A 13,392-nucleotide genomic window follows, 5' to 3' on the forward strand; every position below is an offset into this window, starting at 1 on the left:
ATGCGGCTGCTAGAACTGCATAAACTCGGAATTTCCGTGGCAATGAAAGTGCCGTTTACAAAATTTTAGTTTTTCCCTTGTATACACAAGTTTACATGTATGCCAAAATACTCTATAAGGTGGTAGGATAAAGTAAAGGAAGTACCTTGACAATAAGTAGACACCCCATTGGACCAGTTACAGCTCGGATGCCCTGAAATATATACAATAGAGCAAAATGAATCTCATAGACAAGGAGACAAAACATAAAGCCTCACTGAAACTGAGCTGTTGGAGATGGGAATTTATTCTCACCTTCCTTAACTAACCAACACAAAACTAATCAAATGTGAGATACCATTGTTACCTTAGCAGAGAGACAAGACACTGAAGCGATCCGGGATCAACAAAGGCATGTATTTGCAGCAATTGCCTGAGAGCAGGCCAATAAATTGCATTGGCTGCAAGAGATTAAGAAAGTTACATAGAAGCATGATGAACAAACATGTAATCTTACAGCAGCAACAATGATAAGCGAATCCCATTTGCTCCATCTTTCCACATGAGCAGAAACCCATTTTATCACGAGGCAACAGAGCTGGGGTAATAAAATGGAAACTTAGGGTGCGAATGGTAACGTTTCTTTTTTTGTTTCGGGGCGTAAACAAAAAGTGTTTGTTCGGGAACAATTTTTGAACAAAAGAACGTTTGGTAACGTTTGGTCCGGAAAAAAAATAAAACACGTTTGGTAAATTTTATTCTTTTTTTGTTTCTTTTAATTTTTTAAACATTTTTATTTTATTTTTCATTTTTTCCTTTCTTTTTTATTTTTTCTTTTTCGGCCAGTCACCGGCCTCCGGCGACATGGCCGACGGGGGGGGCAGCCTCGCCCAACCACGGCGAGGCTCGCTGGCCCGGCGAGGCCGAGCCTCGCCGTGGCTGGTCGAGGCTCGGCCTCGCTTGGCCGGGCGAGCTCGGCCTCGCCTGATCCGACGAGGCCGAGCGGCCGTCGCTGCCTCGGCGAGGCTCGGGCTCGCCGGGCGAGCCTGAGCTCGCCCAGCCATGTGAGGCTCGCCTCGCGGACTGGCGAGCCCGAGCTCGCCTGCCCAAGGCGAGGCTCGGCGGCCGCGGCGCGGCGAGGCCGAGCCTTGCCTTGGCTGGGCGAGCTCGGGCTCGCCAGATCCGGCGAGGCCGAGCTCGCCATGGCCGGGCGAGCTCGAGCTCACCCAAATCCGGGCGAGCCCGAGCCCGCCGGGGCCGGCAACGCCGGCCGCCGCGGCGACGCCGAGCCCGCCGGGATCGGCGACGCCGGGCCTCGCCGATCCGGGCGAGGCCGAGCTCGGACGGCTGGTCGCCGGCCATGGCCGAGGCCGGCGACCGCGAAAGAGAAAAGAAGAAAAAAAAAAAGAAGAAAAGAAGAAGAGAAGAAGAAGAGAGAGAAGAAGCTTGCCTGAAATGTTTCTTCATTTTTGTTTTCGAACAAGAAACAACAAATTGTTGTTTTTTTTCGTTCTTATTTCGTTTCAAAAAAAAAAAACAAAGAAAAACGCAACCAAACGCTTTGTTCATTTTTTCGGGGGAACACTTTCCGTACAGAAATGTGCCGGAAACACTTTTTTTGGAGTGTTTCCATGCACACCCTTAACATCTTACTATAGAGGCAAACCTGTCCTGAAAACAAAGAGCTAGTGGTGTGTTTACTAAACACTTAAGCATCATCATTCATAATCCCGATGCAATACAACACACTGAATACAAGAAAGCATCTCTTTCAACTCACATTACTTGAGTACCTTCAATCGATAATTAGAATGGGACTAAGAGAGTTAAGGGGGAACAAAAAGGCAGGACCGACTTCTTTTGCTGTTTGACTCTAATTTATAAGTCAAAACTTAAATACTTTTGAAGTCATTTTTGATTCATCATTGTTTATTGCAATTAATATAACATGCTGGGTATGGACAAGCCTTCAAGCAAACCGAGACACGTACAACTTATGAACAGAAGCAATAGTTAATGCCCTATCCATTTCATTAATAATGCGTCAAAAAGTATGGGAATAGTTGCATACTGTAGAGGGAAAATTAGAGACATAGCTAATCTCCACTGCATAAACAAGCCACTGTCTTTTAATGCTTCCTTCAGCACGTTGTAAAGTTGCTACAACTTCAACAAGCACATTCTATGTGTCTGCAAGTCAAATGTTAAAAAAAACCCATCAAACAAATCTAGTAACTTCTATTTTGATCACCACTGCATTCACTAGGTTATAGGTCATCTTGAACCATATGTTGGACATGTCTTCATTTCGTTCTATTCAAGAATTTAGAGTCTCAACAACAGAAAGTACACCAACAAGGGAAAATCAAACACTTCAGAAAGCAAAATATAAGTTGATTTTGTAAGTCCATGATAACCACTTCTGACTAAAGTTTTACAGTGAGTCCTTCATCAGATATAGAGTGACATAAACTTTCAACATGAAGAATTCTGAAACAAGAACAATAAATGGAGGTCATCACCTCTGTATTTGGCCTATTCATCTTTGATGAATTCACATTCGTTAACCATGAGCAGAGTTTAATGACTATACTGTCATTGGAGAAACTTTGAGAAGCAACTTCTGAGACAGTGGTATCAGTCTGAATATGATCATCCGAATTTACTTCCTTGGACAACAGACTATGTCGAAGAAAAGAAAGTGCACACGCAGAGTATTGTTGCAGCTGATTATCTTCAGAATGTTGAGCAACAAGAAACATCTCTTGCATTGATGATGTTAACAAAGGCTCGCAGACAGGACTTGAAAGAAACGCACGCATTATATGAGAAGATTCCTGCCAAGAGAACATTTCACTGTAAGAAACAAGGACCACGAAAAACGATTAGAAGGCTAGTTGAGGGAAAATCCTCAATCACCTTCAGCCTGTAACGACCATAATTGGAGGATAAGGGATGAATCAAACCAACCCAGCTTCTGCACCCAAAGAATTAACAATTCCAAGCATCCCTCCCAGATAAGTGGAGGGAGGCTGAGGATTGGAATAATTTCTCCTCAACAATTCCAGTAACTCTTTCGGACATCCAACTTCAATGGAATCTATGCCTTCCTTCACAACACAGGCAAGGAGACTCCTGCTCCAGCACATGATTCCATCAACAAGCTCTGGTGGAATGCACCTGACTTTTTAACAGACAATAATTCAGATATAAGTTCTCTATAACTATTCATCAGTTGGTTTAGTTCACCAACATCCATCAATTCTACTCTCTGGCAGAAAGCCACAACCATGGGAAGTGCAAGACAAGATCCAACAGATAGAAGCATCTCAGATCCTTCATTGCAGGAGTTAGAGTTCCAAACAAATGGCTCCGTGTGTGGAATCCATGAAGTTATCAAGTCCTTTATCGTCAGTGTCACATCAATTTCCCACTTCGGTAAACTGCACTAATAGAGCTGCCCAAACCAAGAACAAGTCCAGCAAGACCCCAGGTGTCTTCCTCCACAAGATCACTGTCCTCATTCAAGAAATGAGGATTCTGATATCTACCATTCTCACACGTCATCGGGAAAATGTTCACACAGACTTTGAAGAATCTGGGATGTTGATTTTGTAAGTTCCAAGATCGTGATAGATAATGACCTGATAATGGTCCCTACTAATTCAACTTCAGCCATCTTGTAGGAATCTCTGTCAGCATTATCAGCAGCTTCAGTCCTAGTTAGAAGATCCTGGCATGAAAACCCAAGCCAACTCCACAGGCTCCTTTCACAAAGGTGCTTTTGCTACTAGACAAAACCTATTAGGCACACATGATCAGTAAATAAACACAATTATCAGTGAGAAAACCAGCACTTGTTCCGTTATTATTCTTTAATTGGGAACATTAAGAAAATAGAATTATCATGGACAAAATGGTGACAAACCTCAAATCTACAGAAAGAACCCACCATGCAAAGAGGAAACTCAAGTGCAAACCAAAGAAACTATACCAGCTATCATAGGAGGTACATGTTCCCACTCTAGGATTTGACCATTTGAACCATCAGCATTTGTTAAACATCATACCTTACGGTATGAGACTAACCTTCATGCCGAAAGGACTGACAGGATAGTAACAGCAATCTTCGGCAGGTCGTCGATGTCCCTTGCGGAGGCGGAGGTGGAGGTGGAGGCGGAGGCGTCGGAGTCGGGGGGGGACGGAGGCAACCGGGCGTGGGAGTCGAGGGCGATGGAGGCAAACGGCGGACGGGCGTTGGCGCCAAAGTCGGGTTCAAGGGCGGAGGCGGAGGCTGCGTCGGCGCCGGCGTCGGCGCCTCAGGACATCCCGAAATTCGACCCTATTTCGATAAAATGAAATGTGCATTTCGTCGACGTGCCTATGGTCCTTTTCTCCGAGCTGATCACTCATGAGTTAGCTAACCTATTGGGTGAAGCCGTTAAGGGATATAACCGTAAAATCCCTAAAAGCTACCTAATTGGTTGATTGGACTAAAATCGCGTTCGGTCGATTTTAATCATGAAATTTAATTCGGTTTTGGGAATCGAATATTCGGACGTGTCACATTCATTTTTAGGACCGCCTCATCGCCTATCAATTTATTGCCGAGTCCGAAATTTCAATAAAGAAATTATCGGAAGAAAATCGAAGACCGAAAGAAATAGAAAGGAAAAGGAAAAGAGAAAAGGAAAATTGCATAAAGGCATTATGCATTTTTATTTTTCCTTTTTCTCTCTCTCCCCTTTTCTTCCCCTCTCTCTTTCTCTCTTCTCTCTCCTCTCCCTCCCCTTCGTGCGGACGCCACCCCCACCGAACACTGCCCCTTATCAAATTCAACTTTGCTTCTCTCTCTCTCTTTCTACTTTTGACTGGTCAATACCTATCTTTTCTCTCTCTTCTCTCTCATCCCTCCTTCTCTCTCGACACCCTCTCCCTCACCTCTGTTACAAACAAAACCAGTAAACAGAAGCACGAGCGGAAGTTGCAGGGCACGAAGACAGCAGCTAGCTCCGTCGCCGCCCTTCCCACCGCCGCGCTCCGTCGCCCGCTCGCCGCCCTCGCATCCCGCTGCTTGTCCCTCGCATCCTTGCGGCCTAGCAGCTCCGTCCAGCAGCTGGTTGGTCTCTGTCCAGCTTCGGGAGTAGCTGAAGAAGCCGCCGAACCGCCGACCAGCTCCATCTCCGGCCACCATCCGGCCTCACCGGAGCTCCGCCCGCTCTCCCGACCTCTTGCCGCCCCCAACCCTCTCTCTTTCTCTCTGTTTTGCAGCTTAACCAGCAGACCCACGAAGTGGGTTTCCAGCACCCCGGGCCCGCTTTGACCGTTTCCCGGCCCCGAACCCGAGCCGTGCTTTGGGAACACCGTTCCTCGCGTCGCCATTGGATTGATCCGATTTGCGCGCGATTTGGTGAGTAATCTCACTAATCTTGGATTAGTTGGCTAATTATGCTTAAGGTTGGTTTAGTTTTAATTAATTATGTTTAGGTTGTTAGATTAGAATAAATTAGCAATTATTAGTCAATTGTGATGCGATTTAAATAAATTGATTGCAAGAATTAGCAAGTAGACGTGGTCTACTAATTATTGGAAGTGCCTCGGGATTTTTCCCGACCCTTAGTGGGCTCCATTAGGCTTTTCGGGCCTAAGTGGATATTTTTAGTATTTAAATATTAATTTTCGGAATTAAATTAAATAATTATTTATTTTCCGAAAATTCAACTGAGATGGTCCGAACCGGAAAATTATGCTGATGACCGTGGTGAAGTCCGTTTATATAATTGGACTTTATTTTGAGCTAAATTGAATTTTTAATAATAATTATTTAATTTTCGAAATTAATAATTATTTATTTATTTTTCGGAAATTAAGATTTTGATGGCCGATGACCGAAATTTCGTGCTGATTGTTGTGGTGCAGACCGTTTATTTATTTGAGCTCTACGTTGTGTGGAATTGAATTTATTGTGGAATTTTAGGAATTGTCCTAAATTGTTTGTTATTGAATATTTGATTGGTAGATTGCCGAGTATGGGTATATAGTGCCAGTTACGTTGATGGGCTATATAGTAGAGAGAATGATGAGAGCTAACTGAGAATGTTATTGGCTGAGACCAATCAGGTACGATATTATTGGGCATACGTGGTTCGGTGAAAACGGCGCCTTAAAGAACGCACGTAAATGACTTATAGACAAACGTGGTTCGGCGATTAAGGAAATATCACTAGTGAAAACGACGCCTTAAAGAACGCACGATGTTGTCTATAGCCGATGTCACTGGCGAAAACGGCGCCCTTGAAAGGACACGTGGTTCGGTGATCAAGGTTATTATCAGAAAACGGCGCCTTAAAGAACGCACGGTGTATGTGATCGGTATGTCATTGGCAAAACGACGCCCGAGAAACACATGTGATTTGGTGAATGAGTACACCACTGGGAAATCGTGGTATGAGTGGGAATGACCTAGAGGTGGTCCGAATGACATGTAATCGACTAGGTCGATTGATCATTGTTTTGATATGATGTTGTGAATTGATTGATTGAATGGGAATGACCGTGAGTGGTCTTGTTGGCATGTAATCGACTAAGTCGATTGATCATTATTTTGATCTCGATGTTGTGAATTGATTGATTGAATGGGAATGACCGTGAGTGGTCTTGTTGGCATGTAATCGACTAAGTCGATTGATCATTATTTTGATCTGATGTTGTGAATTGATTGATTGAATGGGAATGACCGTGAGTGGTCTTGTTGGCATGTAATCGACTAAGTCGATTGATCATTATTTTGATCTGATGTTGTGAATTGATTGATTGAATGGGAATGACCGTGAGTGGTCTTATTGGCTTGCAATCGACTAGGTCGATTTGATCGATGCTTCGATCGGTGATATGATTGCTTGGGTGCCTATTATGAATTGTACCGACTTGCGGGTGGGATCCGATGCCAAGGTACGTCTCGCCCCCGTGCGTGTATAGGCAGCCTATAGTATAGTAGTTTACTAATCGGGCTTAGTGGGGTAGAACTCGCCGAGACGTAGTCTCATCCCAGTTTGGGGAAAAACATTTCAGGACCCGATAAGGAGCTGAGGAGGAGAAGTCTGGGAAGGAGATCTTGGAGGTGAAACTTGAAGGGAAGGATTTTGAAAGAAGAAGATAATACCGAGATGGGCCTTGAGTATGGCCTGGATGGATTGAGATCCTATCTTCTTTTGAGATCTCCATTTTGATGTGAATAGTTATGAAGTGATTTGTGTTTTGTATAAAAGTTTGGTTATAAATTTCAATATGAAAAATATGGCCCCCGCCTTTCTATCCCATTGATTTATTGTCTGGGATTTTTAACGCTTCCGCATGTGCTTAATAATTGAAAGGGTCGGCGATACATTGTCCTGGGATATTGCATTATAAAATCAACCAAATTAGAAGGATGTGTGCGTACCCGAGGATCGGGGCGTGACAGCGTCGGCGTCGGAGTCGAAGTCGGGGGCGACGGAGGCAACCGGCGGAGGGGCGTCGGCGTCCGAGTCAGGTTCAGGGGCGTAGGGGGAGGCTGCGTCGGCGTCGGCGTTGGCCGGCGTCGGAGTCGGGGGCGACGCAGGCAATCGACTTGAGGGGCGTCGGAGTCGAGAATGGAGAGAGAGAGCTCGTCGGCGAGAATGGAAAAAGAGAGCAGAGGAGGGGGAAGAGAAGCAGCTGTGCGACTTTTGTTCTCCTCCGCAATGGAACGGAACAGAGAACGGGGAGAGACAGAGGAGAGAGAGGACGATTCAATAGGGCGCAGGCATCGCAGAGGAGCGCAGAGCAGAGTAGAGGGAGCGTCAGAGTGGTGGGCCCCACACGTGGCCCGCGCGAATTTTGAACGCCTAACGCCCTCGCCTACGTGGTGCCACGTGTCGATCGCCGAGTGGTCTTAGCTAAGCCTACATGGAGGGTAAGACCCACCCACTATTTTCTCGCTTCACCTTTTGGGTTTCTCTCTGATAGACTTTTTTTTTTATCCTCTCTTCCTCCTCCTCCTCTCTTCTCGTCTGTCCCCCGAAAGAGAAGCCCCCTTACAATGAATATTTTTTTTCAGCTCCCCCCTCTTCGACTTCCCCCCTTGCGTATTTATAGGGCTCTTGAAGTCCAACCGACTTTAGTGTGAATAGGAGGTGGCCGTAATTTTTTCTTTGCTGTTCACGTTCGGTTCTTTTTCAAATAAGGAGGCCACCGCCTGAGACTCATTAATTTAGCCGCAACTGTTGACTTTTCTTGCTTGATTTCTTTAGCACACTTCTCGTTGCTTCACCTACGCTTGAGAGAGCATATATAAAATATTATGAGCTCCATCTACTTCTTTGAGGATTTTTCCAGAATCCGCACGTCCGCCGAATTTGTGCATGCATGCGCATGCATTAATGAGGGTGAGACAATGGACGTGTAAGAACTTCTTTCTTGGACTCTGACTTTCTTTCTTCTGCGTATTTAGACCAGCGAAGAGAGACCATCCTTTTGTGCACGACTTCGACCGCGAGCCCTTGCTTCTTATTGCATTTTAGTACCGATGCAAATGTGAATACATAAAATGCAATTTTACAATATTTTTTTCTAGGGATTAAAAATTAATCCCTAAATTTTTTATGTAATTAATCACTAAATGATTAGTCAAAACTTAGGTGTCAACAAGCCTCAAATATAAAAGGCTTCCTTCTTTTTCTATAAGGTGCTGAAGTGTGAATAAGTAGAGGACTGTGGTCAGAACCCACAGGTCAGAACCCACAGCAGGCAGTGCAAAAACTTCTGCCCCAGGAAAAAGTAAGCGCCAATCCATCGTGCATATCACCCGATCCAATCTTTCCTTCACAAGCTCTTCCCCTTCTCTATTGTTCATCCAGGTGTACTTGCAGCCATTACTTTCTATCTCCATAAGTGTGCAATCATTTAGGACAACTCGAAAGGACATCATTCTAGAAATGTATGCAGGTCGCTTTCCTATCTTTCCTAAGGATAGAGTATTTCATTAAAGTCCCCAGCACATAGCCAAGGTAAATTATTCTCAGAGTTTATCTCCCGAAGCTCAACCCACAGAAGTTGACGTTGTTGATAGGTACAAGGAGCATGAATACATGTCATGTGCATAGTTCTATCTTCCTGCACAATCCTACAAATCATATCAAAAAGGTTTTGTGTTAAGCGAACCACCCGTAAAGATACCTGACCCTTCCATAACACTGCTAAGCCTCCGGCTAGACCAACTGGGTTTATAATATATGAATTTTTGAAATTGAGACGGCGCTGAATATGTTGAAGCTTTACTTCAGTGTTCTTTGTTTCCATTAAGTATACAACATCGGGCATTTCTTTGGCCGTCATGGCCTTAAGAGCCTGAACTGTCAGGGGATTACCAAACCCTAATAGTTCCAGCAAATCATCTTCATTTGTCGGTGGGTGGCTATTTAGGGCTAGCCACCAAAGCCCATAATCCCGCTTCCTCTGCTACATAGACAGGTGTTTCCATGAGGTTTGTATCATCATGGTCCTTGATCAGCAAACCCTTGTCTTGTAGGGGTTATATCTCTTCAGCTTTTTGGCTACTCTCATTTTTGGTGTCACTCTTGTACTTTTCAGCTTCTTTTGTAACTTTTCTTCCATGGGTTGGGTCTGAATTACTTTCAATTTGGCTTCTGCAGGTATGAGTGTTGTGTGGAGAGAGGTCCCTTGCATAACTATTTGCTGATGGTGCTGCGAGTCAGGGCCTACTTCTTGTGCTCTGTTTGTATTGACTACGCTGGACAAGTGTGTTGCTTCAACATTAGCTAGTGGGGGCAATAAAGGGACATTCGGAATTTGTGAGGGAGGAGTTTCAGGTACGGCTTCTTCTGACTGCTCTGATTTATCTTGCGGTTTGTAAAAAGTGTACCAATAAGGGCTATGTTCCTTAACCTCAGCACAAAGCCCCTCAGCACAAAGCCATTGGCCATAGGCCATCTTTTCTCTGCCTGCTAATTTTGCTTCATCATAAGGGATATCCTTGCAGTACATCGCATAGTGTCCCAGCTTTCCACAAGAGTAGCAAAAATGTGATAGTCACTCATAGCGGAAATCTAGCCATAGTGTTTTACCATCAATTCAAATCAGCTTCCCTGTTTTTAGAGATTCCTGCAAGTTTATATCCACCCTGGCTCGACCAGCTCTTGATGATGCCCCCTCCTTTGTATCGACTTTTACTTCTAAGACTCGACCCATATGTTGCACCACCCTGCTAATCATCCGTTCTGTACACCATTCCAAAGGCATTCCAAACACCTATACCCAGAAGGCACAACTAGAAAAGTCATAACAATGTAATGGTGTGTTAGGGATCCATGGTTTAAAGATAACTAAATGGCTTGAGAAGAGCCAAGGTCCCCCTTCAAGTACTCTCCGTTTTTCTGCATGTGATTGGAATTTTGCTACATAGAGGCCCGCCTCTCGTTGTGATATTTCCACTTGTTTAGTTCACCAAGCTCGCTTTAAAGTGCTTTGGAAAGTGAAAGAATTTTTCAATCAGAGTTAACCTGCACTCTTCCAATTTTTCAGGTGGGGGCTCGTAATCCCAGTCTTCTATTACCTGTTTAGTAGTGAGGCGGCCTAACCTGTTCCAAAGGGCGGCCAAACGAGAGGAGTTGTCATGGTCTCCCGATACCATCCAATAGTCTAAAACAGGACTCGTTACAGGGATGTACTAAACAAGAGTGAAACCAGATGGAAAACCTCAATTGCCCAAATCAGAAAGTTCTCGATGCACAATAGAACTCAAAAGTAGATAGTTGGCAGCTCATGACCATCGACTGACTGTGCAACAACATCATAGTAACAAATGGAATGGAATCGAAGGCATGTAGTAAACAAACCAGACAGAATCGGTCGATAGCTTGAAAGCTGGGCCGTCCACAAGAAGCTAAGGCTGTTGAAAGAGAGTAAACAGAAGGGCGAAGCTAAAGCGACCGCAATTTGAGCACTGAAAAATGCGGAATACGGGTGGGCTGTATGAAGCGGAGAATGAAAGGGGTTTTAGGGTTAGGGAAAAAAACTACCCAAAGGTAGAAGACACTCTACATTTCGAGAGAGAAGACTCAACGATTATTTGTGAACTCTTTGATTATGTTATGTTGGTTACATGTCTTGACCTTAAAGATGGTACATTTGGTCAATTTATCTTATTTAAATAGAGATAATTGATTTTAAAAAAATGGGAATGAAGAGTATTATAACATATTTTTCGGAAAACCCCTGTTTTATTGGTGGCTCGACACAATCCTGTGGGCTAGGCCAACTACTTTAAAGCAATTCGTCACAAATCTCAAAAGTCATTTTCCCACTCTTCTGATGGGATTGAAAGGCTAAATTTAGTTTGATGTACAAAAATTAAATTATAATATCATATGATCATAGTTCTCAAAATTAAGAAAAGCTTTCTTATGATTTCACTTAAAAAATGTATTTTGACACATATTTATCCATACACATGAGTTTTAATAGCTTCCGAAAAAAAAAAACACATATAGCTATGGTAGCTAGACATGAGCCAACACGAGACAGGTGTTCTACTTATATAGGTTGATCTATTGCATTTTGAAGTTATCAGGCGCACGCAAATTGTGTGAGCTATTGACTTTAGTAGCCTTATAAGGGACCCAAATTATAAGATAGGTCACGTAAATGAAATGAATGTAAAAGTTACTCAATTACATCTCAACTATCAAGAAAACATTTTAAAGAAAATCCGATGACAAGTTCAATCTCAAAGTTTTCAATGAGAGAATTTCCTATAAACCGGCGCCAACATCTCTACTATACCAAATCCAACGGTTGTTAAACCTCATCAAAGTAATCGATCAAAAACCTTGCCTAAATTTAGATAGATTATCATAATCCATTAAATATCCAACGGAGTCTCTAGCTTGGATTGAGCCCGACGCTAATAATCAAAGCCTAGTTGAAATTAAAACTGTCAAGCATTGATCGACACACGGCGACCCGTTTTCCACCAGTCCTGCCCCGTGCCGCAAACTAGCCTGTTATCCAAATACTTGAGGATCTCCGTTCCCGCTCGGCACACCACCGCCGGCTGTGATCCTCGGCTACATCATCTTTGAAAACCTCTTTTATCGAGCTGACCGTCGATCGCTACCGCCATCAATCGGCTCCAGAGGCGTGCAAGACGTGCTCTACTTTACTCTTCTGTGCGACCGGGAGTTTCGTAGCGACGGATTCGCACTTGGAATCCATTCGTTCACTTTGATTCCGACAGGCAGTGATAACCTAAGTCTCTAGACTTGAGTTGGTGACGGATTATAGCTTCGTCGTCGTCCATTGACATGGTAATTTCACTCTCTTCTTTTCTGCTTCTGTTTTGGAGAGTTGTTGTGCCGAGCTATGTTCATGATACTCACGGGAAAATCACCGAAAAAACTGAGTTGTTACTTGATGATTCGCGATGTCATTGTTGTTCTAATGCTGATTTTAGAGCGAGAAACAGCTTCAATTTCATACTAGACTCGATCTTTGCAATGCCTATAATGTGTATGAGGAAATGCATTCGAAACATTCTTGTGAAATAGGCTTTGATATCTGTCGACCAGAGCGTATATTGATGATTTATATATGTTGATGTTAATTTTGTAGCCAGTAGGTGTAATTTTTCTTTCAATATGATCATGGTTACGGAACATGAATCCCAGTTCCTCGTTTCCATGTTTTTCTGCATTATGGTTCTCCCCGATGAGAAATGACTGGAGGTGGATAATGCAAGTTCGATGTCTGGCGATGCTTGTCATCAAGTGCCTAGCAAGATTAGTATCCCTTATTTCTGCCTTGTGTGTACGCGCGTGAGATTGTGGCCGATGACCGACGGTGACGCTCTAGTAACCACGGGAGGTTGACAGCGGTAGTCAACAATGGCGGACCGGTGATGGATGGACATGACTAACGGCCGTGGATAAATGGTTCTCGGCTTGAAGATCGAAAGTGTGACCATCGGTTAAACCTCGAATGTTCTGGAGTCAATTGTTCATTTTTGAGGTGCTCCTTTTTACTCTGCAACAAGAATAACAAAGGGAAGGAAGGAGAAAAATGAGGAAATGGGTTTTCCAATGGGATATACTCGTTGCTGTTAGAATGGAAAATGGGCTTACTGCAATCAGTTTCAACAAAATGGGCTTTGATGGGTTTTCTATTCGAAGTGGGTTTGCTTTGAATAAGCCCACTCGTGTCCGTGGCCCAAGCCTGTGTGTCCAGGTTTAGTCCATGTTCGGATTGGGCCCGAGGGCCCAGCCTGAGTCCCTGCTTTTCAGAGTATATAATTTAAAAGTAATAAAATACTAAATAAAAAATAAAAAATTAGAGAATATTCGAAAAATAAAAAATTTGAAAACGGTACGAAACAAAGAC

This window comes from Eucalyptus grandis, chromosome 8 (genome assembly GCF_016545825.1).
Source record: "Eucalyptus grandis isolate ANBG69807.140 chromosome 8, ASM1654582v1, whole genome shotgun sequence".
In the NCBI taxonomy this organism is placed as follows: Eukaryota; Viridiplantae; Streptophyta; class Magnoliopsida; order Myrtales; family Myrtaceae; genus Eucalyptus; species Eucalyptus grandis.